The sequence below is a fragment of the Rhinopithecus bieti genome, unplaced genomic scaffold, assembly GCF_001698545.2.
Source record: "Rhinopithecus bieti isolate Rb0 unplaced genomic scaffold, ASM169854v2 scaffold_73, whole genome shotgun sequence".
Lineage (NCBI taxonomy): Eukaryota > Metazoa > Chordata > Mammalia > Primates > Cercopithecidae > Rhinopithecus > Rhinopithecus bieti.
The window spans coordinates 306856-333423 of NW_016803103.1; the positions used below are offsets into that span (position 1 = coordinate 306856).

The following is a 26568-nucleotide window of genomic DNA, read 5'->3' on the forward strand; positions in this document are numbered from 1 at the left end:
AAAAAAAAAAAAAAAAAAAAAGACACAAAAAAGATAAAAGTCAACACCAAAAAAAAAGAGATGTCAGAAGTATCTGACAAATATTTTAAGAGTCTTTAAAAAAATGCTTCAATGAACAATCATGAAAATAATGGAAACAAATGTAAAAATAGAAAGCCTCAGCTTTACCAGTACCTTGTGATAATATATGTACATATAGTATAATACTCAAATAAACCACCAAAAAGTTTTGCATAGAAATATCCTCATAAATACTATAGATAAATCAAAACTCTAAGAAATGTTCAAGTAACCCACAGGAAGTAAAAAAAAAAAAAACAGAAATTTTAAAAATGCAAAACTTTAGCCATAACATATTAATAATCACATTAAATGTAAATCGCCTAAATATGCCAATTAAAAGGCAAAAACTGAAAAAGAAGATTTTAAAATGTAACTCAATTATATGTAGTATATAAGAAACTAACTTAGAATATGAAAATACAGGCATGTTGAAAGAAAAATGATGGAACAAATACAACATGCAAACAATAATCAAAGGAAAGCAAAAGTGGCTATATTAATAAGAGATAAAGGAGACTTCAGCAAAGAAAATTACCAGAGACAGAGAGGGACATTATGTAGTGATGAGACATAATTCACCAAGAAAACATAACAATCACTAATGTGTATACACCAACCAACAAGCTATAAAATATATGAAGCAAAAACTAAAACTTGAAAGGAGAAATAGACAAATTCACCATTATGATTAGAAACGTCAATATCCTCTAACAACAAGAGATACAACAATTAGACAGAAAATCAGCAAAGATACAGAAGAAATCAACAACATCATCAACAAAATTTATAGAATACCCCACCTCAACAACGGCAGAGTACTTATTACTTTCAAGTAATCATGGACCATATACCAAGAGAGAACATATACCGAGGCATAAAACATACATCAACAAATTTTAAAGAACTGAACACAGTAGAGTCTCCAAGCACAATGGAATCACACTAGAAATCAATAACAAAGATAATAGGAAAATCAAGCACTTGAAAACTAAAGAACATGCTTTCAAATAATCTATGGGTCAAAGAAGATGTCTCAAGGGAAATTTTAAAAAATTCACTAAACTGAATAAAAATGAAAATACAACAAATCCTATTAAAATTTGTAGGACACATGCTGCTGCCTGAAGAGCCTAGACAAAGAAAAGCAAAAATAAATGCAAGACAAGAAGAAAGAATATAATAAAGAGTAGAAATCAATAGAGTTTAAAATAGGAAAACAGTTAAAATATCAATGTAACAAACAGCTATTTTAAAAGCACACACACACAAGAAATTGACAAATCTCTTCCAAAATGACAACAAAAAAAGACAAAAGAGTAGTAAAGTTTCTAAACATATTTTGTTTTTTAAGCAATTGTAAATTGTATCGCATTTTAACTTTAATGTTCATGTATTCACTGTTAATGTATATAGAAAAACAACTGATTTTTACATATTTATCTTGCATCTTGAAACCTTGTTGCACTCACCCATCAATTCTATGAGTTTATTTATTGGTATTTTCTACATAGAAAATCATATCATCTGCAAAAGGAGATGGTTTCATTTCTACCTTTCCAATCTGTATGTCTTTTCCTTCCACTTCTTGCCTTTTTGAGCTGGCAAGAACTCCCAGTACAGTGCTGAATAAGAGTGGTGAGAGTGAACATCATTCTTGTTCCCAATATTTGGGGAAAACATTCAGTCTTTTACCATTAATTATGATGTTAACTGAAAGGTTTTTATAGGTATTCTTCATCAAATTGAAGAAGTTATCTTTATTCCTATTATTCTGAGATCATTCAATACCATAAATGGGTTCTGAATTGCATCAAATTTTTTTTTCTACATTATGTGACTTTTCTTCTTTAGTCTGTTGATATGGTGCATTACATTGATTCAGTTGAATGGTACTCTCTCCACCCAACAACCCAGCTGTCTGTATGCTCTTAAGGTGGAAGCTCAGAGTGTTGTTTTTTTTTTTAACACTATGACCCTGAATAAAGCAACATATTTATATAGCTAGTCCCAGAATCAGTGGTAATTGCTTACATAAGAAGCTCCATATGGCCAGATGATACAGATTGTGGACATATGAGAAAAACCTTGTTGCAAGTAAAATATATCTGTGGCTGAGAAAAAAAGACTGTCAAATGAAAAATTCTACATACAAAAAAAAAAAAAAAATTCAGACACTGGGCATGGTGGCTCATGCCTGTAATCCCAGTACTTTGGGAGGCTGAGGCGGGCGGATCACTTGAGGTCTGGAGTTCAAGACTAGCCTGGCCAACATGGTAAAATCCTGTCTCTACTTAAAAAAAAAAAAAAAAAAATTAGCTGGGTGTGGTGGTGTATGCCTGTGTTCCCAGCTATTCATGAGGCAGAAGAATCACTTGAACCTGGGAGGCAGATGTTGCAGTGAGCTAAGACTGTGCCACTGCACTCCAGCCTGGGTGACAGTACAAGACTCCCTCTCCAAAAAAAAAAATTGGATTTTTTGGTTTACCTTCCCTGATTCTATTAGTCACTCAATACAATAAACCAAATACTAAATAGGATTAGTTATGGCTTATAAATAAACATAAGGATGTGTACTATATTGCCATTCATTCATTGTATGTAAATTTCCTACAGCTACACTACAGTATACAGCTTCCCAAAGCAATCTAAAAGAAACAAACTTTAATGATATAGCACAACTGAAGTTTGGTATAGTAAGTGCAAATAAGTATTGCAATGACAGTTCATCATGGTAAACTCAAGGGTCTGTAAAAAAATCAAAATTATCGAGGACCTACTTCAAGAAGTATATTAATACATAGATTTCTGTAACTTGGCAGAGAATTCCTTACAATTGCTACATTTAAAGTAATCAACACATTTCTATATCTCAGAAGAAGATGGAAATTATGTGTTTGCCTATCCTAATGTGTTAAACTTTTATTACAATAGTTTTAGCATATTTTTAGCTTAATATTAAGGCAGAAATATTCTATCAAACTAAGAAATAGAAACTGCTCTGAAATTGCAAAAACCTGTACTAGTTCCCTTTTAAAATTAGAAGGATTATCTGTATAGCATTTAGATTGTTACATCTTATAATAACAAATTACTTGGTATTAATATGCATAATAGAATACAATAGTAGTAGTAATAATGATTGAGAAGTAGTATATTTACTTACCGACAAAAGAAAACCCATGTAAAAGAAACTGAAGAAAATAAATGGAAGAGTGAACAAACGATGAAGTAATGCTCCAAAATACAATAAAAAGAAAGAATGGGATACAGAATAGGGGTTAAGACATTGAACTTGAGCAGAGAAGGAACCCTGTTCCTCCACATGGAGCATATTGTGAGGGAGTGAAGAATGAAATGAGAAGGAGGAGAGAAAGAAACAAGGGAAGAAAAAATAAAGGGAAGGAAGAAAGGAAGAAAAAGAAAGGGGGGGGGAAGAGACAAGGGAAGAAAGGAAAAGTATAGATACTGACTGTTATGGACTGAATGTGTCCTGTCCCCCCACCACTACCACTACCAAATTTTACGTCAAAGCCCTAATGCCCCATGTTACCGTATTTGCAGATTAGGTCTTTAAAGAGGTATTAAGGTTAAATGAGGTCATAAAGGTGGGGCTCTAATCCAATATGACTTGTGTCCTTGTAAGAAGAAGAGACATTAGGAATGTGGACATTCAAAACCAAAGGCCAGGGCTGGGCATGATAGCTTACGCCTATAATCCCAGCACTTTGGGAGGCCAAGGCAGGCAGATCACTGGAGCCCAGGAGTTCGAGACCAGCCTGGGCAACGTAGCGACAGCCTGTCTCTACAAAATATACAAAAATTAGCCAGGCATGGTGGTGCGCACCTGTAGTCCCAGCTACTTAGGAGGCTGAGGTGGGAGGATCATTTGAGCTCAGGAAGTTGCGGCTGTAGTGAGCTGTGATCGTGCCATGACAGAGCAAGACCCTGCCTCAAACAAAACAAAACAAAACCCAAAGGCCATGTGAGAACACACAGAAGGCAACCATCTGCAAGCCAGAGGGAGACCTCAGAAGAAACCAGGCCTGCCAACACCTTGATCTTGGAAGTCCAGACTCCAGAACTGTAAGAAAATAAACTTCTGCTGTTTAAATCACCCAGTCTTTAGCATTTTGTTATAGCAGCAGGAACAGACTAAAACATTAAGTTAAATGGGGGGACAGAAACAGTGAACTGCTAATAGTCTCCAGTTTTTCTTTGGGCCAGAAAGCAAGTCTGCCAAGACCAAGGAGTGATGGGGTAAAGAAATTTTGCAACAGATCCAGAAGAGAATGAGGTGTTAGGCGTAGGGGACCATGTGAAAGGATTGCCAACTGTCCATTTCAGATTAGAGATCAATCTTTTGGAGGCATCAGTCTTCACAGTTACATAATTGACTGGTTAGAAGGAACACAGCAAAATGGGAAAGGTAAAACCTTTGAGGTTTTTAAAGTCTGAGTGATAACCTACCTCTGTCAGTGTAGCTGTGTCTTGGGTTGTTATCTAGAGTTATAATAATGATAGTTACATAGAGTGTGCCAATAATAATATCTACTCCTTTTAGAGTTGTTCTAGAGTTATGTAAAACTTTATCATAGAGTCGGTCAGATAGTAGACAATAAATAATAGTTACTATAATTATTACTATGGAATTAGTTTAATATTGGTACATTGTTAGGAAGATACAGCAAAATGAGAAGGAAAACAGGAGTTAAAAGCAAGTGGTTCAGCTGGGCGAGGTGGCTCATGCCTGTAATCCCAGCACTTTGGGAGACCAAGGCGGGTGGATCACTTGAGGTCAGGAGTTCGAAACCAGCCTGGGCAACATGGTAAAACCCCATCTCTATTAAAAATACAAAAAATTAGCATGGTGGCAGACATCTGTAATCCCAGCTACTTGGGAAGCTGAGGCAGGAGAATAGCTTGAACCTGGGAGGTGGAGGTTGCAGTGAGTTGAGATCACGCCACTGCACTCAAGCCTGGGCAACAAGAGCAGAATTCTGTCTCAAAAAAGAAGAAAAAAAGAAAGTGGTTCAAGTGACAGAGCAGTGTCTTGGCTAGAGAGGGGAGTAAAGCGAATGCCTGAGGATACTGACAAGCTGGAAAACAGGAGGAAAAGTAAGTTAAATGGCCTGAGGATGAAGTCCAGTTGAATTTTAAACCCAAGAAAATGAGAAAGATCGAAAGATCGGTAATTAAAATAAAAACCTCCAGAGAAGACTGCTGAGTGTGAATTAGCAGTTACTTCTTATACGTAACACCACAGAGAAACATAACAAAAAAAGAAAGCCAGCTAAATGGTCGTGGCCTTGTCATTAGCTAGCAGTATATCGTGAAAGAAGGCGCTTAAATTGTGAGCCTTACTGCTATTTGAGGATTACTGACAAATTACCTCTGGTTTCTCCTTTATTGCACTTCCTCTGTACCCTCTCCCACCACACACACACACACACACACACACACACACTCATCATTATAGTAAAGATCAAGAAAGGCAGCAAAGAAGAGCAAAGATCTGGAAAGTAGGCACATTTTCAAAACTGACATTTGTCTTGTGCATCCACCCACTTCCCTTTTTTCTCTCCCAGTCCCACCTCTACAAGCCCAAAAACCCCAGCTCTCATTGCTGGCTCTGCTCCCAGAAAAAGCCCAAAGTGTTATGTTTCTCTCTGACCTTTCTTCCCTCCCTCCCACCTATTACAACTTCCATTGCTGAGTCTATCTCAGTTTAACAAGAGAAAAGGCAAACTGATTAAGCCTTTCCATAATGATGCCAGGATGAACAGTAACTCTCTCATCTATGCTTAAACCTCCCGTGTGTTTGGCTTAAAAACTGAAATGAATCTATTTGGCAAAATTTCAGGAAGAATGGAAAAGGGATAATTTGGGACAACGAGATTTTCTTTCTTCCCTATTTTACAGTTGTGAGGAAGAAAAAGAAGTGTTTGTTGTAACTGACAACAGATAACCACCACAGAAAAAACATCCACAGCAGTTCAGAATGTTACACTTAAAGGTACTTTTTAGGCATACAGGCCTGCACAGGATGCTGAAGTGGGGGACTTACGAGGGCAAATATGAGGAAGCAATCTACCCTACTATAACCCTGAAAACTGGTTCAGAACCATCTACCATGTCATGGTAATGACTCTCTTTTCTCTTCCCTTTATCACAGAGGCTGCCCCTCACCCTGCCCCCGAGATGCTCCCCTGATAAAAGGAGGTGGAGGGGAAAGGAAGCAGCCATAAAGGCAGCAGTAGGAGTGAACTCTCCACCTTAGTTATTTCCTGTTAGAAGCAGGTAAAGAATCTGCAGCCTAGAAGACTTAACAGAAGCCTGAGTATAAAGCAAGAAAATAGCTGTAGACAGAATCACATGAAAAAGTGACTATACAGGAAAAGGTGCCATTCAATGAGAAAAGGGGGAAAAGGATCACTGAAAGAAAGAAACACTCTCTTCCCTACCTTCCCAAAAAAGGTAGAAATACAATCAAATGTTTCAGAGCAGGAATCAGGAAAACTTCAGCCCACATGCCAAATCTAACCAGTTGCCTGTTTTGGCAAATAAAGTTTTATGGGAACACAGCCACACTCATTCATTTATGTGCTGTCTATATGGCTACTTTCACATTATAATGGAAAAGCTGAACGACTGCAACAGAGTCCATATGACTTGTAAAGACTAAAACATTTACTATCTGGCCCTTCAAAGAAAAAGGGCCCTGCTTTAGGAGGTCAGGGGTAAGAAGGGGATTGAGATGAGGCCATCGGATTTGATAATAAGTGATCTCTGGCAAATATGAAGAAACAATTTAAAAGAAGTTTAAAAGAAAGTAAAGATATTTTAATAAAATAGAGACAATGAGGATAAGGTATTCTTTCAAACAGCCTCTAGGAACTACATGCAAGTCTGCATGGGGAAATAAGAAATTTTCTTGAATCTCACCAATCTTACTCCCCTTGGAGTCACTCTCTCTTTAATCACCAACCAAACAGCCTCCCAAACTAGAAACTTTAGAATTTTGGTAAGTGATTCTAGCTCCACACTGCTTTCCATATCCTCAGTTCCAGGTGCAATGCTTAGTATACAAAAGATAATGTTTGTTGAATAAACAATTTAAGAGTACAGAATGTAGAGAGAAAAGATTAAGAGAGAAAAAAATTCTGTCCCCACTTCATACCTGGAAAAACATTCCATGCCACCTCTAAAGGCTATGTAACTTGGACTCAAGTCTTAAGACTCATCATAGGCCGGGCGCAGTGGCTCACGCCTGTAATCCCAACACTTTGGGAGACTGAGTCCAGTGGATCACTTGAACTCAGGGGTTCGAGACCAGCCTGGCCAACATGGAAAACCCCGTCTCTACTAAAAATACAAAAATTAGCCAGGCACAGTGGCATGTGCCTATAATCCCAGCACTCTGAGAGACAGAGACAGGTGGATCATGTCGGGAGTTCAAGACCAGCCTGGCCAACATGATGAAACCCTGTCTCTACTAAAAATACAAAAATTAGCCAGGCGTGGTGGCATGTGCCTGTAATCCCAGCTACTTGGGAGGCTGAGACAGGAAAATCGCTTGAACCCAGGAAGCAGAGGTTGCACTGAGCAGAGATCGTGCCACTGCACCAGTCTGGGTGACAGACGGAGCTGCACCAAAAAAAAAAAAAAAAATCTGGTTATTTAAAAGAGCCTGAGACTCCTCCCCTTTCTCTTGCTCCTGCTATCACCATGTGACATACTCATGCCCCCACTGCCTCAGGAAGTAAAAGCTTTCTGAGGCCTCACCAGAAGCCAAGCAGATGCTAGCACCATGCTTGTATGACCTGTAGAACTGTGGGCCAATTAAACCTCTTTTCTTTATAAATTACCCAGCTTCAGGTATTTCTTTATAGCAATGCTAAAACAAGCTAACATACACACACCAAAGCCTAAGATTTACATCTATGTTTCCTACTAAAAATGTTATAGATTTAGCTATTAAATTTAGGTCTTTGGTGCATTTTGAATTAACATTTTTATATCGTATGAGGTAGGAGTCTAATTTCATTTTTGTACATGTGGATATCTAATTGTGCCAGCACACTATGTTGTTTTAACAGCAAATGAGAAAATATATAAGATAATTTGATACTACAAATATTTGTGGTTGTTAAAATTCAGGTACTAAGCAAACAGCTCAGTAGGATACTACAACAAACATGTAACTAATTCTCCTGTCTCTAGTTTCTCCTTCAATATCTGTTTTATATCTGTTTAAAACACAGTCCAGTAACGCAACAACTCTGCATAAAACTAAAGATACCTACCCCTGACAGAATTAGAATTTCTGGAAATTGTAATACAGAACTTGCCCCTGATTTTTCCAGTTTATACAAGCTATCCACAATACTTCGCTCATGGTCTCTTTCCTCTCTTTTCAATTTTCCAGGCTCATCTCTTACCATTTGTTGTCAACCACTTGGTCTGGCCACACAATGTTACTAGACACATCCAATGTGAAGTACTCTTGAAAGACTGTAGATTCCTCATGCTAGACTTTTGGCTTTTCTTACCCTGGGGGTTCTCTGAAGCAGAAAGAATTTTATTTATCCCTACATTCAAGAGTCCAGCAGAGTGCCCAACACAAAGCAGGTGTTTCACAAACACTTGCTAAGTTAAAGGAATACACAGGCAGGCATGGTGGCTCACACTTGTAATCCCAGCACTTTGGGAGGCAGAGGTGGGAGGATCACTTGAGGCCAAGAGTTAGAAACTACCCTGGGCAAAATAGCGCAACCCCATCTCTACAAAAGCAAAATTTTAAAAACTAGCCAGTCCTGGTGGTATGTGCCTATGCTCGCAGCTACTCAGGAGGCTGGGGCAGAAGAACAGTTTGAGGCCAGGAGTTCAAGACAGCAGTGAGCTATGATCAGACCACTGCACTCTAGCCTCGGCAACAGAGGAAGATCCTGTCTCCACTCCCCTCCCCACTCCAAAAAAAGGAATGTGCCTATAATTGGAAGATAGTGATGAAATTAAAGGAATAAAGTAGACCAAGGTGATAGGTTTGGAAAACGTTAAATCACCTTGTTTGGCAGGAAAATTGTCTATACAGGGGGATGCTGAGAGAAGGCTGGAAACCTGGGTGGGACAGCAAGAGTAAAGGCCAAGTGAGGAATTTGTACAGTAATAGTTTTTTAGTGTAACTTGATGGATTTTTAGACACAGGTTATACCACTTCTCTTTTCCCCCAATAATAGATTTGTGACTTTGGCTAAATTATGTGACTCAGAAAAGACTCAAGTACTTCATACACAAAATTAGACTACTCTCTTTAGTATGATAGGCTCAGCTGGTAGGCCTATCACCCTAGACACAGAAGAAAAAAAATTCATGCTATAATAAGGAAACTTGACAGTCATTTACAAGAGTTTACCAACTTTTGAGCAGTGAAATCTATTTTCCAAATAAACTCATACATGGAACCCTAGTACAGAATCCTTTTTTAAAACCACAATAATTGAAAGTGGCATGAAAAACACTGGAGGCCCCACACACCCACCTTCCTTCCTCTCACAAACATTAGTTCATATAATCAAGTGAACTTCAAATCAAATATGGGGAACCCTAAAGCACTATTTAGAACACGGTCAAAAGTTTACTAATCTAGAGGGATCTAGGTAAAGTCATACAATCAAGACTCCCCTTTGTGGCTACTGATAACGAAAATAAATGCTAGGGAGGAAACAAAGAAAAAAACTAAAGATGGAAAGGAAGTCCTACTGTAATTTTCCTGGCCAGACCAATAGAGGGCATAAACTAGGATGGTAGCATTAAAAACACAGAAGCCAAGCAAATATAACATACAGAAACAGTTTCTACTTTGTTTTCCATATTCTTGATGGGAACCCTGCTGATCCAGGAGAGACTGCCCCTCCCAAGGCTAGCTACTTCTTAGACAGCAAACTACCCCTCCTTAAGTGCTTTTCACATGCAAACCACTCAATCTAAAACTACCTCCCATCCATCCCCAATATTCAGCTCTCAAAGAACTCTTATATTTTGGGACTATTAGAATAGTCACCTGTTCTAACAATCACACCAGGGCCAGATATCAAACATGGGGCTGCTCTTATATGTGAATATGTCGAGATTATTAAAATCAGCCAATTCTCCTTACCCTGCCTCACCTGTTCCTTCTCACTAAAATCATGATAAAGTCTCTCCCCAATGATTTCCCTAGATATTTCTGCCTCCTAACCAACCCTGGTGCTTCCCTATGAGCACTATGTGGCGTGGCATATATGCCACCCTATCTGATGTGCCATGCCCTCTCCGCTTAGAAACTGTATCAATCTTTTCAATGGCAGTTGTCTCCTGACCTATTAGTTTCACCATGTTTGAATAATAATATAAACTACATTTTAAAAAGAGTTCAGAACCAAGCATCAAACAAACAGCATATATTGAGATAATAAAACGTGAAGTATTAAGAAACAGCATGGCCGGGCATGGTGGCTCATGCCTGTAATCCCAGCACTTTGGGAGGCTAAGGCGAGAGGACTGCTTGAGCCCATGTGTTCGAGACCAGCCTGGGCAACACAACGAGACCCAATCTCCACAAAAAATTTTAAAAATTAGCAGGGGTGGTGGCACATGCCTGTAGTTGCAGCTACTTAGGAGGCCAAGGTGGGAGAATCACTTGAGCCTGGGAGGTCAGGGCTACAGTGAACCCTAATGGCACCACTGCACTCCAGCCTGGGTGACAGGGAGGGATTGTCTCAAAAAAAATAAAAAATAAAATAAAATAATAATAATAATAATAAACAGTATGAAGATGAGATTTTCTAGTTATGAGAAATGCCAAAGCAGAATATGTTTTAAGAGATAAACCTGACATAAAGTAAATGTCTTTTTTTAATTAAAACACATTAACTATGAATATGTTTAACATCATTTATCTTCATCATTCAAGATATCTGAGCCAAAAACCTAGGCCAATAATCCTTGACTCTCATTTACATTCCACATTTAGATCATCAGAATATACAAATATCCAGAATCTGGCCACATCTCAACAACTTTACCTTTACTACCCTGGTTCAAGCCACCATCATCTCTTACCTGGACTACTGAAGAAGTAACCTCCTCACTACTCACCTGGCTTCCATTCTTGTCCTGCTACAATCCCTTCTCAATGAAGAATGAGCCCTTTAAATCACAGTCAGACCATACCATTCCTCTGCTCGAAACCCTGCAATGGTTTCCTGTTTCACTCAGGGTAAAAGTTAAAGGTCCTGCTGTGGTTTAAGAAGGCTCTAAGTGATCTGCTCCCCTGCCATCCCTCTGATCTCATCTCCTACTTCTTTCACCATCTTATCCAGCTCCAGCCACTTAAACCTCCTTACTGTTTCTAAAACATCAAACACAGTCACACATCAGTTTCCTCTGACTAGAACATTCTTTCCCCAGAAATCTGCATTGCTCATTTACTTACCACCTTTACATCTCTACTATAAGTCACCTTATTAGACAGGCCTTTCTTGACCATCCTACATATAATATCACAAACATATCTGTCATTCTGTATCCCTCTTATCCTGCTTTTTCTTCATAGCAGTTATCAGTATCTGATATGCTATAGTTTTCGTTTTTTTGTGTGTTTTTTTTCCTGAGACAGAATCTTACTCTGTCTCCCAGGCTAGGGGGCAGTGGCACGACCTCAGCTCACTGCAACCTCCGCCTCCTGGGTTCAAGCAATTCTCCTGCCTCAGCCTCCAAAGTAGCTGGGACTACAGGTGTGCACCACTATACCTGCCTAATTTTTTTTATTTTTAATAGAATTATTTCACTATGACCAATTGTTTCACTATGCTGGTCAGGCTGGTCTTGAACTCCTGACTTTGGGTGATCCATCTGCCTCAGCCTCCCAAAGTGCTGGGATTACAGACATGGACCACCACGCCCGGTTTTTTGTGTGTAATTTATTGTCTCTCCCCATTACAAATAGGCACCTAAGAGGCTGGAACTTTGTTTCATTCACTGCTATGTATGAGTGCCTAAAACAGTGTCTGAGCAGGAACTGAGTAAACATGAAATGAATTAATATACCAAGAATTTGGCCTTCCTGAGGGATTTACACTTGCACTGCTCAAAAATCCATAAACCTAGCAAAGAGACAAAACTGGTTCACTAGTGGTAATATATAAAAATGTAAAATAAAATGTAGTCTTCTAAGAAAGATGGAAGGCTTGACAGTAAATGATTAACTACCAAAAGAATAAAGTATAAATGAGAGATTGGCAACCATGTGAACTCACCTCAAGAGAATAATAGATACCTACAAATGAACATGTGAAAAACTTTATAATAAAACTATATAATTAAGCACAGAGAAGAAGACTATCTTGCCAAGATTTGCTAACTTGGCAAACGTCCATATTAAACTCAGCTTCCCCAATTCCAGATACAAATGGAATTGTGAATTTGGCAATTCACTGGAGAGAAAGACTGCATTACAATCTAGGTTCACATTAAAGTTACCTCATTCTTCTCAACTTAGATCTGACCCAGAGGAAAATTTTTAACAGATTCTATTGGACATGTGCCATACTATAGTCAGTGAAGTTCAAAATTAACATTTTAGATGTTAACCTAAATGATTTGTTTTCCTAAAACTAAACTGTACTAAAAAAATATGCATTATGAGTATAAAATGAATTAGTTTAAATAATATTTTGTCAAAGAAAAAGCAATTTATAACACCAGTCCTTCCCTCATATTTTGATTTCATTCATGTAGTGCCTCATCCATGGCTGAACACATGGTAGCACTCGAACTGTTCACTGATAAGAGGGAGACAATATTCTTTCCTTCAAGGTTTATTCAATATAGATATGTCCACCTCAACATTCCCAGTTATTAAAAAAAAGTAAATGAAAATTATGTACCCCAAATTTGTATATAAATGTATTAATCATTTATTTAACAATTAGTATGTCATAAAGCATAGTATTAGATACTGAAGACACAAAATAAAAATTGCACATGCTGCTATCAATAAATTCATAATGTGGTAGGGAAGTCATATAAACTATAACAGAAAATGATAACTTCTATGATCTTGGGGTACACAGGATGCAAAGGAAGCCCAGAGGAAAAGTTTCCGAGACAGAATGCGTAGAAAAAGGATGGGAGAAAATGCAGGCACAAAGTAACACTGAGAAGAGGGCAGAGGTAAACCCAACGCTATCTACAAATGATAGTATGGCTAAAGGAAAGGAAATGTCACGTGAATAAAGACATATGCAGAGCCCAAGGCCTTACATGTCACCCTTAAAAATCTGGCTGTTAATGGGGAGGATCCTAGGTAAGACAGTAGTATGAGCTGTGTTTCATTTAAGATGGTCAATCTAGCAGTATCATGAAGTTTACTTTAGAAAGGAGATTGAGACTGTAGATTATTAAATCAGTTGGTACTGATCCAGAAGAAGGTAGAACGGTGGCAGCGGTGGTGGCTTTGGCAGCTCAGGACTGAGTGCAAGTAACAGAATCAGCACGATTCTCCAGAGGTTCTTCAGGTTCTCCTCTGTCTTTCGGTCAGCAGTCTCAGTCCGTTTGCAGAGGAACATTGGTGTTACAGCAGTGGCGTTTAATAAGGAACTTGATCCTGTACAGAAACTCTCCATGTACAAGGTTAGAGAATACAAATCTAAGTGACAGACAACTGGAGGATCTGTTGATATTGATCCAGAGTACCAGCAAGAGCCGGACAGGAAGCTTTTTAAGCACAAGCAACGGTATGGTAAAGCAGACATGAATACATTTCCTAACTTCAAATTTGAAGATCCCAAATTTGAAGTCATCAAAAAACCCCAGGCCTGAAGAAATAAAGTAAAATTAATCTGGTAAGTTGTCAAGGGTTAGCAGTACAACTAGCTAGAAGTTTCAGAATAAACATACATTCACAACTGTCAAATGTTCTTTTAATCTCGATTCCAAATAAATTATTTGGTGATGTGGAGTATTAAAAAATCTGGAAGGAAAAATAAAGATGTGGATGAAAAGAAGGGGATATTACTTGAGAGATATTAAGAAAGTTATAGAGATGGGAACTGGTGAATAATGAAAACTTGAATCAGCTCAGTGGCAGTGGAGCTGGACAGGAAGGAGGGAAGGAAACATCAACAGGACCTGGTGACTGATTAAAGGCAGAAGATTGGGCCAGACACAGTGGCCTGCAATGCCAGCACTTTGGGAGGCCAAGGCAGGCAGATCACTTGAGTCCAGGAGTTTAAGACCAGCCTGGGCAACATGGTGAAACCCTGTCTCTAAAAGAAAAAATATATATACATACAAAAATTAACCAGGGGTGATGGTGCATGCCTGTAGCCCCAACTACCTGGGAGGCTGAGGTGGGAGGATCACTTGAACCCAGGAAGCACAGGTTCCAGTGAGTGGAGATCACGCCACTGCACTCCAGCCTGGGTGACAGAGTGAGACCCTTTCTCAAAATAAAATAAAAAATAAAGGTGGAAGATTGGACAGAAGGAGGATACTCTTGGTTAATGGCACCATCACCCAACCAATTGCTTCAAATATATAGTTGGTTCAGATATAAAGGGAGAAACAAGTCTGATGAAAAAACAGTGAAAACAACTTGGAGATACTGGATTTGAATTATTTCAAAATAGTAAAGAAAAGAAAATTATATAAGCAGATTATTAGAAATAAGTCTAGAATTCAAGACAGAGATAAAAGCTGGAGGAAAGCCAGGGAATGGTGATCTCCTAGAAATCAAAAAAGGTAAGAGATTTAACAAACAGAGAATGGTTACCAATGCTAAATAGGAGTAAAGGTGTTAATAATTTCAGTAGGGTGGTAGGGAAGACACAGCCAAAGTCTGTTCAGGGGTAAATGAGAAGCAAGTGGGCAAATGGTAGCAGCAAGTATCCATTAGTCTTTTTACACGTGGCTCTGAAAGAAAGGGGTAAGACAGCAGTAAAGAACTGTTCTCTACTGCTGTCTTTCAGAGCCTTTCTTTCAGAGTCACATATAAAGCAATTCACTGGAACCTCTGCTTCCTGGGTTCAAGTGATCCTCTCACCTCAGCCTCCCAAGTAGCTGGGACTACAGGCATGCGTTTTCTATACTATTTTGAGATAATTCAAATCCAGTATCTCCAAGTTGTTTTCACTGTTTTTTCACTCTCCCAAAGGAGAATTGTTTGTCTCCTAAATCAAGGAGCACGTGAGCCTGTGAAGTTCCATAGCAGAGAGGAAATAAGTGATAGGTAGGAGAAAAAAAAAAAAAAAGAAGGAAGAGGCATACCCTTCTATAATGCTGCAGCCAGCAAAGGGTAAAATGAGGCCCGAAAGTTCAGGCATATGTATATGGCCATTTAACTAGGACTTTTTAAGCAATAAGCATGCTGTGCTTGGGCTATCTCAGCACTATTGTTAAATGTTTTAATTATGTAATTTTTGATACTTTTGATACTTTTAATTATGTAACTTTTGATAACTTTGATACATTCATGTTATCATATGTTGTAATTATTGTTGTTACTATTACATTTTCTCTATATAGCACTATGTATGGGGCAATATACTAAGTAGCTTTACAAAAATTATTTCTTTTAATCCTCACCAAACTTCTATGAGGAAGTATTTCTCCATTTTATATATGAGAAAACTGAGGAATAGAAAGGTTAAATAACTTGCCCTCAAATACTCAGCAAATAAAGGACAGAGTTGAAAATGGAACCCGGGCAGTCTAGCTCCAAAGCCCATGATCTTAACCATCAAGTTATGCTACCTGTTTTCAGGTGGATAAAGAATACTTTTGGTTACTAACTTAATCTGAAGACAATTACTTTCTAGCAGGAACTATTTCTAATTTTACAATACATGTAGGAGAAAATTGAGTCTACTGATCAGAAACTTGCTAGACTATATTATTAAGTAAAAAAACACACAGAATTAAAAGTAATGTTATTTAAAATATCTGTACATTTTTAATCTATATAAACATGTACATATAACAATAGTTCTTATCTATATAAATATGTACATATAACAATTGTTCTTAAATTTTACCATGTATCAGAATTTCTTGGTGGGCTTGTTCAAATGCAGACTGCTGAACCCCTACTTCAAACTACAATCTTTCCCCATTACTTACAAAATAAAGTACAAGTTCTTCTCAGCATGGCTTACCTCTGGCCATGAGGCACTGTCTAATTATTCATCTTTCAATATGTTTTTAGTACATTACCTTTTTTTATGTTTTCCCTAATACAACCCTTCCTAATAAAGCCATACATTCCTTCTATGACTCCAAAGCACCTCTAAAATAGTAAAAAACAGAACAACAATGATAATAATATCAATTAACTCTGTGGGGCATTCCCCAAGGAAACATGAATTACCTCATTCAATCCTCATAACAAATTCTCAGGATAAAGATTATAATTATTCTCACTGTACATATGGGAAAAATATGTGTTAAAGACAAAAAGTACAAGGCACTCCAAGATTATAATAGGAAGATCTAACCTGTTTATAGTTATTGTACTGGCAGTGTACTATTATAAGAGTATAAGTTACACAGACTATGAATTTCAGGATGCCAAATAATTCCATTTCAAAATGACACTTTCAAAACCAAATTATTAATTATAAGACCAAAGTCATATAGTTAAAATTTTAAACACATTATTTAAAATGAAATTTAAATTTGTCAGCTCTTTTTTTTCCCTTAGCAAATGGAGCTATTACCCATCTGACACAGAATATAATAAATATAAACTATCCAAAACTAATAAAATAGCATTTGAAAATGTCCTTGCAATATTGGTCATAATAAAGGTAAAATAATATGTCAAGTTCCTGACAATCCTAGTAGTGCATAAAGTACTTCACTTTTGGACAATGCTAACTTTCTTATGATTGAATTAGATCCATGACTTAATATACATCATTTGTAAGATTTTATTTTATTTTATTTTATAAAAGCAGACTTGTTTCATAGTAAATTTCAAAATGAAAACCAGTATTTTTTTTACAGAGGAAAAATGCCTAAAAGTCCAAATACTGATCTTACAAAGAGACATGAAAGGTAAAATCAAGTATGAACCAGGCCTGGATCCCCATATCTTCAGTTTCTATTTATCAAACAGAAAAATCTTTCCAACTTTCTCCTTTCCTGTATAAGACCAAAACTATGCAATATTCTGTTTGTATTACAATTACACTAATTCAATGCAGGTCACTTGCTTTTTACTGAGTCCAGATGACATTCAGTAAACTAAACATGGGCCAATTAGTTTTAAAAAAAAGGAAGAAAAGAAAAAAGGAAGAAAGGAGTATGTTCTGATTGCCTTTGGGTAGGTCATACAGTGGCTACAGAGCATCACAGCCTGAACTTCATTTTGGGTAACACCAACCATACGGCTAACATTAAGGACTAGCATTTTTTATTCCTTTCAGATTTCTCACGTTTGGAAATTCCAATTTAAATACATTTTCTGGTGAAAGTGAGGACAGCACTCCTGCATAATATCAGTTTTCCCCTAATTCAACTCCAATGTCTTATTTTGGAGCTACTCAAATGGAGTCTGCACAATGTCTAAAAAAGTGTAATAATCCTTTTGAACCAGTTTATGTATTACAGTTATAAATGAGCAAATGAAACTGATGATTTAGCTGACACAAACCCACACAAAAAAAGATGGTCTAAAGCTATGAAGTTTCAACATCAATGTTTGTCATCTCAAATCAACCTGAACCACCATACAATTAGATATATGATAAAATAAGTAACAGAAATATTCATAACTAAAAGCAGTATTATTTTTAAATATCTTATTAGGTGTTGGCACCCAACATTTTCTTACAATCTATCATGTAAAGAAATCTGTTTTACTATTCCTTTTAAACTCTCTACTCATGCTACTTTAGTTGTATTTCTAGAAATAAATAATAAACTGTTCACTAATTTTTTTTGGCTAAGAAACTTTTAAAAGTTATAATGTAACTAAGTTAAAATGTACATATAATCATAATTTGATATCAGACTGCTTTCATACAAAAAACCTACATTAATTACTTCCTCAAGTAAATTTACACTTTATCAATTGTTGGTATTTTAAATTAAAAAGTACTCAAAAGAAACTATTCATTCACCAATATTACAAAATGGAAGTCTCCAAATATGTAAACTAGCTTGATTTTAGATTTGTTACTTATTTAGTCTAATTTTTTTAAACTTGCCTAAATTTAACTGAAGAATATTATGTTCCTGCAAGTGTTCATGAATACAAAGATACAGTAATGAAGATGGAAATTATTTACTCTAACAATTCTGACTGCATGACTGTTAAATCACTTACATACGGTCAAATGATCTACAAGGAAGCAGGGAGGTCCTGAAATTGTGTACTCATATCCATTTTCAACTACTGCACAGGTGACACAACCAATCAAGGCATTACTGAAACAGAATGGGAATAGAAAGCACTTAGTGAATAAAAGTGACTCCTTTAGACAAAAATGTAGAGGTTAGCTTGTGACCAAGGTGCAAGAAACAGCAGCACCATTCCTCCCATTGTTTGTTCATATTAAGAGAAAAGTAAGAACAATAAGAGGCAAAGGACAGAGGACAGCAACACCAGCAAAGAGTCAGGCAGCAGTGGGGTCAGAGCACAAGAACAGTATTAAGAGTTAAACATGGAGCACAGAAGGGGTGGTTTAAAATGTCAGTTTTGCCCAACTATTTATAGCACAGTTCTTACATATCATTGAATCAATAAGCACTATTCCCAAAAGCTTGGAAATAAATGTTACAATGAAATGTTGGTTATGTAAAAATCTTATTTAATGCAGTAATTACTATTTAGAAAAGAGCAAATATAGTAAATATTAAATAAAAATTAAAAATAATTAAAATGGGCTTATGGTCTGAAATATAATAGGACATATTACGGGAAATGCATTACAACTATGCATAAAGCTGTGAAAAGGCAACAGTTATATTAATCTGTAGAAACAGTACTCTAAAAATTACAATAGGGAGATATACTTTTATTTTTTTTCTTTTCACACAAGGTCTTATTCTGTCACCCACACTGGAGTGCAGTGGCATGATCGTGGCTCGCTGCAGTCTCAACCTCCTGGGCTCAACCGATCCTCTCAACTCAGGTTCCCGAGTAGCTGGGACTACAGGAGCATGCCACCACACCCAGCTAATTGTTTTTGTATGTTTTGTAGAGACAGGGTTTTGCCATGTTGCCCAAGCTGGTCTGAAATTCCTAGGCTCAAGTGATCCACCCACCTCAGTCTCCCAAAGTGCTGGGATTATAGGCATGAAGTACCATGCCCGGTCCAATATGGATATTAATCCTCCTGAAATAGATGGGATTTTAAAATGCAATACTCAGTTTCAATGTTGAAATGTGCTCTCCTTTGACTGAAAATGACATGACACTGTGAAAGCTTTCTTCTAACAAGGGAATTTTTAGACCTTCACACAACAAGTTTTCATAATGTTTACTACTTTCAATAAGCTTCATGACTATTGATGCTTTGGGGAAAATTTACTTTTTGTTTCTTCATTTGCTTTTCAAAATCAAAGGCATACAGTAATAATTCATTATGCTTTTACAACCAGGTTTCATCTGATGTCAATGTTATCTTTCATATATTTTAAGTGTTTTCCATGTTAACATGAAGGTGTGTTTCTTAACTTTACACAGCAAGAAACAAAGACACGCCTTTGTTCAATTTAAATATTTTGGCTCCTGGCCGGGCGCGGTGGCTCATGCCTATAATCCCAGCACTTTGGGAGGCTGAGGCAGATGGATCACCTGAGGTCAGGAGTTCAAGACCAGCCTGGTCAACATGGTGAAACCCCATGTTTACTAAAAATACAAAAATCAGCTGGGCATAGTAGTGTATACCTGTAATCTCAGCTGCTTGAAAGGCTGAGGCAGGAGTTATTTGTTATATGTTATTCCATATTCCCTATTCTATTCTATTCTACTCATTCAGAGACAGGATCTCACTCCATCACTCAGGCTGGAGTGCAGTGGCGCGATCATGGCTCACTGCAGTCTCAACCTCCTGGGCTCAAGTGATTCTCCCACCTCAGTCTCCCAAGTAGGTGGGACTACAGGCACAAGCCACTATGCCAGGCTAATTTTTGTATTGTAGACACGGGGTTTCACCATGTTGTCCAGACTGGTCTAGAACTCCTGAGCTCAAGTGATCTGCCTGCCTTGGCCTCCCAAAGTGCTGGGAATACAGGCTTGAGCAACTATGCCTGGCCTCCATATTCATTTTGTTCAAAAGAATTTTATACACAAAATTATGGCAAAATTTCAAGGAAGAATATATTCTTTTGTAGTTCTATAATCTAGTGGAAAATGTGATATAAAATGTAAAAGTTAATGATATACTAGTGAAGGGCTCCTCATATTCAATTAACTTTGATTTTATTCTCAATTTATTTTATAGTACCATTCTTCTTATGAACATATCTTCAACACTTTCATTGTACCAATAAACAATACAATAATTAACAATTTGCATTCATTATTAAAGTATTAAATTTAAAACTCCAAAGCACCTACTTGAAAGGAACATTCCAATATAATTTAAATATTCTTGGTCATTTGCTCACATTTCCTTAAATATAAATACAGTATACCTAACAAATAATAAGCATAATTATAAATATTACCACATTTTACAATTTTTTATTCCAATAAAGAAAACATATGCTCAAATAATGGAATTTAACTATAAAATCTATTTTTTAGCTCATTGAAAAAACATTAAAAAGGGATGATTAAACTATTTACCTGTCTTAAATATTTAAGAGGATATGTTTATTTATACTACTATATTTATGTTATATAAAGTATATATTAATGCATTTATATACTATAGTAATATGTATTTATATACTATAAAAATATAATACTATATATAATACTGGTTTTCTAAATACATTTCCTAATTTCCTTTATTTACTACTTTAACTCTGTANACCTGTCTTAAATATTTAAGAGGATATGTATTTATACTACTATATTTATGTTATATAAAGTATATATTAATGCATTTATATACTATAGTAATATGTATTTATATACTATAAAATATAATACTATATATAATACTGGTTTTCTAAATACATTTCCTAATTTCCTTTATTTACTACTTTAACTCTGTAGTTTATAATTTACAAATTTCCCAGCACTATATCTTCCCCACAAGAAGATTTCCCTTTCTAGTGGCTACAACATACAATGTTTAAGGACTAATTAATCATAGATTGGTTAATGAATCTACAAAATATTCAGATCTTTTATTTCCATTTTTCTTTCCTGCTAACTGACTTTTGACCATGTTAGTGTTTATTAAGCTAAAGATCCAAATTAGCTAAATTCTTGCCCTCCCAAATAGGAGGTAGTCTAAAACAAAGGTGTTGGCTGACTGCAAGTTCTGGTGGAATTTACCTATTAACCAGTTCTACACCATTTTGTCAAATCTGACCCAATATAGTGCCAAAAGAACATTCTTAAATATTAAGACTTTTATCTTTGGCATACAAGATTCATTCATCCAACAAACATACACTGAGTAACTACTATAGGCCAAGCACTGTTCTAGTGCTTAACATATATTAGTGAACAAAAGAAATAAGAAATTCCTGCTTCATGTTGCCAATTTACCAACCCTGTGCTGTGCTCCACACCAAAAATACAAAACTGAAGATACTATGTCTTACTTAAAGAATATTTAACCTAATTAAGGCAAGAAAAAAGTCCTCAATGCAACTTATCATATAATGCTAAAATAGGCATATGTAAATGGTAGCAGAAGCATATATAAAGTGCCATGGAGAGTAGGGAGGAAGAAGCCTCTGTGCAGATGTTATTGAGTACAACATCACAAGGACTATAATTCTCTCTGCCTCTAACAATCAAACACAGGCATTCCAACTTGAGAACAGATATGCCCAAGACAGTAACACAGCTTTATATCTAACTCTATGTTGTCTTTCTCAGAGGTAAATCAAGGTGCTGCTTTACAGACCTTCATAATTTATGTCCCCTTAGCATCTTCAAGAGTTAATGGAAAAGGAGGGAAAATTCTAATCACTACATGCTGACACTTGCTGGTAGCCAAGAAAAGTTCTCAAACAATGATAATTTTAAAAATTAAGTTGTATACACTTTCTAGGTCAACCGTGGGCCTCAATAATCCCTACCATTCCAATACAGAAAGACAAATATCACAAGTTCTCACTCATATGTGAGAGCTCAAACCACTGGATCTCATGACATACAGAGTACAGTTGCCATCACCAGAGGCCAGGAACAGGAGCAGGGAGGGAGGGGTGAAATTGAGGGAAAAGGGATATAAATGTATTTATTAGCCCTGAATTGTGCACTTAAAAATGGTAAAGATGGTAAATTTAAAAAACATTTTCAATAATAATAATATTAATAATTATCCTTACCATCCTTATCTCTTATTCACATGGAGACATTAGCTACCATTTATTAAGTGCCTCCAGCAGGAGAGGCACTGTGTACACCCTTTATATAACATTATTTCTAAGGCTTAAACCTTTAGAAGATTAGTATTTTTATTACCCAGTTTTTCACATATGAAGACTGAGGGTGGGAGAGATTGTATAATTCGCCCAAGGTTGTACACCATTTGGCCTGGAACGTAAAATAAATCCATATGAACACAAAGTCAAGGATCTTTTCACTCTACCTCATAGCTGCCCACTCTCATAAAGAATCTAATATTGAGGGATATTAATTTCTCTTCTATGATTATTTTTAACCATCTTATATGTAGATACATATGTAAACTGATCTAAAACAGTTTACATCCTTGTTGAAAACAGGATCACATATGATTACCTAGCCTGCTAACCTAGACAGGCAGATGGATAGACAGGCAGGTGGAAGAATGAACAAAATCTCAAGTATAATGACATCCAAACTGTTTAAATCTACTGCACAGTGTTCTTATAAATCTTCAATGGCAAGTCCATTTGACTGACACTATTTCTAAAAGAACAATTAGGCTAGGCACAGTGGCCCATGTCTGTATTCTCAGCATTTTGGGAAGGCAAGGCAGAAAGATCACTTGAGCCCAGGAGTTTGGGACCAGCTTGAGCAACATAGGGAGACCCTCATCTCTACAAAAATATTTAAAAATTAGCTGGGTGTAATGGCACACACCTATAGTCTCAGCTACTCCAGAGGCTGAGGTGGGAGGATCACTTGAACCTGGGGGATTAAGGCTGCAGTGGGACATGATTGCGCTCCACTGCCCTCCAGCCTGGGCGACAGCTCAAAAAATAGAAACTAATAAATAATAAAAGAAAGCACAATTAAACAAAAAATAAACTTACCTTGAGATCTTTGTAACACCTTTATTATCCCTATTACCTCATCTTCTATTAATGTCCTTCTGGCTCACTCCAGCCACAGTGGTCTCTAGTTAAGAATCAAAGAGCCAAGCATGTTCTCATCTCACACAGACTTTGTACTGTCTGTTCCCTCCAACCAAGGCAGTCTTACCCCAGATGGCTCACTCCCTTGTGCGCTTCAGTCTTTAGCTTAAATATCTCCTCCTTAACAAGGCATCCTTGACTACCATTTAAAAGTACAATCAGACCTTCATACTCCCTAATCACCACCCAATGATATATTTTATGTATGTGTTACATTTATTATGTCTAATCTAACCAGAAGATAAACACAATGAAGGCAGGAATTTTTGTTTTACTCAAGGCTATATATCCTGCCCATAGAAAAGTGGCTGATGCGCAACAAATATTTGTTGAATGAATAAATGAACTTTGTGGCCAGGCACAGTGGCTCATGCGTATAAATCTCAGCACTCTGGGAGGCCAAAGGAAGGATCGCTTGTGTCTAGAAGTTCGAGACCAGCCTGGGCAACATACTGAGACTTCACCTCTACACAAAACTTAAAAATTAACTGGGTGTGGTGGCATGCACCTGTAGTCCCAGCTACTCAGGTCTACTTGGGCTGAAGTGGGAAAATCTCTTGAGCCTAGGTATCTGAGGCTGCAGTTACTATGATCACGCCACTGCACTCCAGCATAGGCAACAGAGAAATACCCCAACTCAATAATAATAATAATAATAATAATAATAATAATAACAATAATAAATGAACTTCATTACTTGGAACCTAAAGAGGAATTGTTTAAGTTCAATGTCATCACTGATAAATAATTCAATTAAAGACTTCTTTTAAAGCAAAGTTTTATATTATTTGGCACTACTGAACTTCCCCTTCTTATAAAATGTTTGCCTCCTTACTCTGGGCAACAATCTTCTTTTCATTGCCCTTTAGAAATTTAACACGATGAAAATCAGTGTTTGACTTTAAAAGTCAAAGTATGAATGAAACCAAACTTGTACACAGCTATTAGCTCTCATTTCAATAAACTGTTATTAAACCCATAATCTTTTGAGAGAGCAATTCATATATTAAAAATTAAAATTAAGATTTTATCTGATGCTTTATGGCATCCATTGTATTGAATGCATTTGTTGAGTCACTCATTCATTCATTATTTAATATAATTTACTCTATGTAATACAGACGGATATAACATGACAAAAAAAGTCCCTGCCTTTAAAGAACACATATGTTCCAGCAGACAAAGACAGACAATAAGCACATAAATGAATCAATTAATTAAATATAAAATGGTTAGAAGAGCTAAGAAAAAATAAGGCAAGGAAAGGAGAATCTTTTATAATATATACATAATAGTCAAGACCAACCTCTGATTTTGACAATGATGGCCATTCACCCGTATATAGTGCTTTCTAAGTGCTGGGTACTGTGGTAAGTACTGGACACACATCAAATCATTCAATCATAAACAACCCTTCGAGGTAGTAACTATTAAAGTAAAAATGCTAAAACTGATGAAACTGAAGCACAAACAAGTTGATTTACCGAAAGTAAAACAGCACATAAGTAGTAGAACCAAGCTGTCCAGCTCTTAACCATTATGTTTTCTTGCTTCTCTGATAATATGCCATTTCAGTAGATAATGAAAGGAAATGAAGGCAGAAGAGAGAGCCATAGGGTTATACGGAAGAATAGAATTCCTAGCAAAAAGAAAAGCCACCACAAAGACCTTATAAACTCAATGAAAAATAGATATAAATACATTAAAATATTTGTATTATAATTTTAGACTCAACCTTAAAATACGTGGCTGAAACAACAATTCCTCATATGCATAGAAAAATGTTTAAGTTATATCACCTTACCACTCAAGAATTGATCAGATAAAGTACTCAGGATTAAAATGCAAAAAAGCAAAAAAAGAAGATTAAGAGTATCTTAATGTGATTTCTTAAAATTTCCTTCTAAAACTAAATGCTAGAATTTATATAAAGTGAAGAAACACAGACATATTCTCAATAAAAATAGAAATAAAACTAGAATAATTGTCTACCACCCCTATGTACCAATACTATAATGGATCCTTTACACACAATTTCTCATTTAGTCCTTACAATAAGCCTGTGATTCCAATAAATCTATTGTGTCCATTTAATATATAAAGAAACTAAAATTTAGGAGAATCAGTAAATTGCCCTAAAGTCACATAATAGGCAAAGGGGGAAGAAATAAAATACAAATTTGTAAAACATCGCTGTATACCTTAAACATATACAATCTTTATATGTCAATATATCTCAATAAAGCTGCTGAAAATATGAATTTGTATGATGGCATGAGCACATAATATTAGATCCAAGAAAATCAATTTTCTATGGGAAATAAGTTCAGCAAAATTATAGGATATAGGGTAAATCCAAAAAAGTAATTCCCTATTGAAGCTGGACGGTGCGGTAGAAAAAAAAAAATGAGCTTCGGTGCAAAATATGCTTGATTCAAGTCAGGCAGAGGAGGCTAGGGAGTTAACTGAAAAGGGAGTGCTGCTGAGATTAGTATCTGCAGGATCACGCTTCCAATAACCCTAGTGGATGCACCAGTGACAAAGTTGCTCAGCAACAACAGCAAACTAAAGCAAACATATCTGTTCCTAGATCTGAGAGATCAAAAGGCAACCATCACAAACTATGTAAGAAGTTAAGAACCATACTCCCTTTAAGCCCTCATTCTCTTCTCTTCTCAATAATACTACTTTTACCTCCTGTTAACTACCTCATTTTTCTTTCTTCCCTTGCTCTTTTGACTCTTTCTGAGGCTTCCCTACTAGGCCTCTTTTTTCCTTTCAATCACCCCCTATTGAACTGCTTTCTTCCCTCTCAGCATCAGTTTGGTTTCAAGAGCGTTCTTTTTTTTTTTTTTACAACCACGTCATCATTTTATTTGAACACTAACAAAATATGCACCACAAAATGACCAAATAACCCTCTATCCTAGCTAATGCGTGACTGTTGCTTCTTTTTTTTTTTTTTCTTTTTTTTCTTTTTTTTTTTTT

At 36.4% G+C, this 26568-nt stretch overlaps 1 protein-coding gene and 1 pseudogene across 1 annotated transcript in view; one reads left to right on the plus strand and one right to left on the minus strand.

Moving 5' to 3' along the window:
- Positions 1-26568, minus strand: part of STK3 (serine/threonine kinase 3) — a 267782-nt gene that overhangs the window by 170246 nt on the left and 70968 nt on the right. The gene's annotated exons all lie outside the window — the stretch shown is intronic.
- Positions 6107-14144, plus strand: LOC108542025 (ATP synthase-coupling factor 6, mitochondrial pseudogene; annotated as a pseudogene).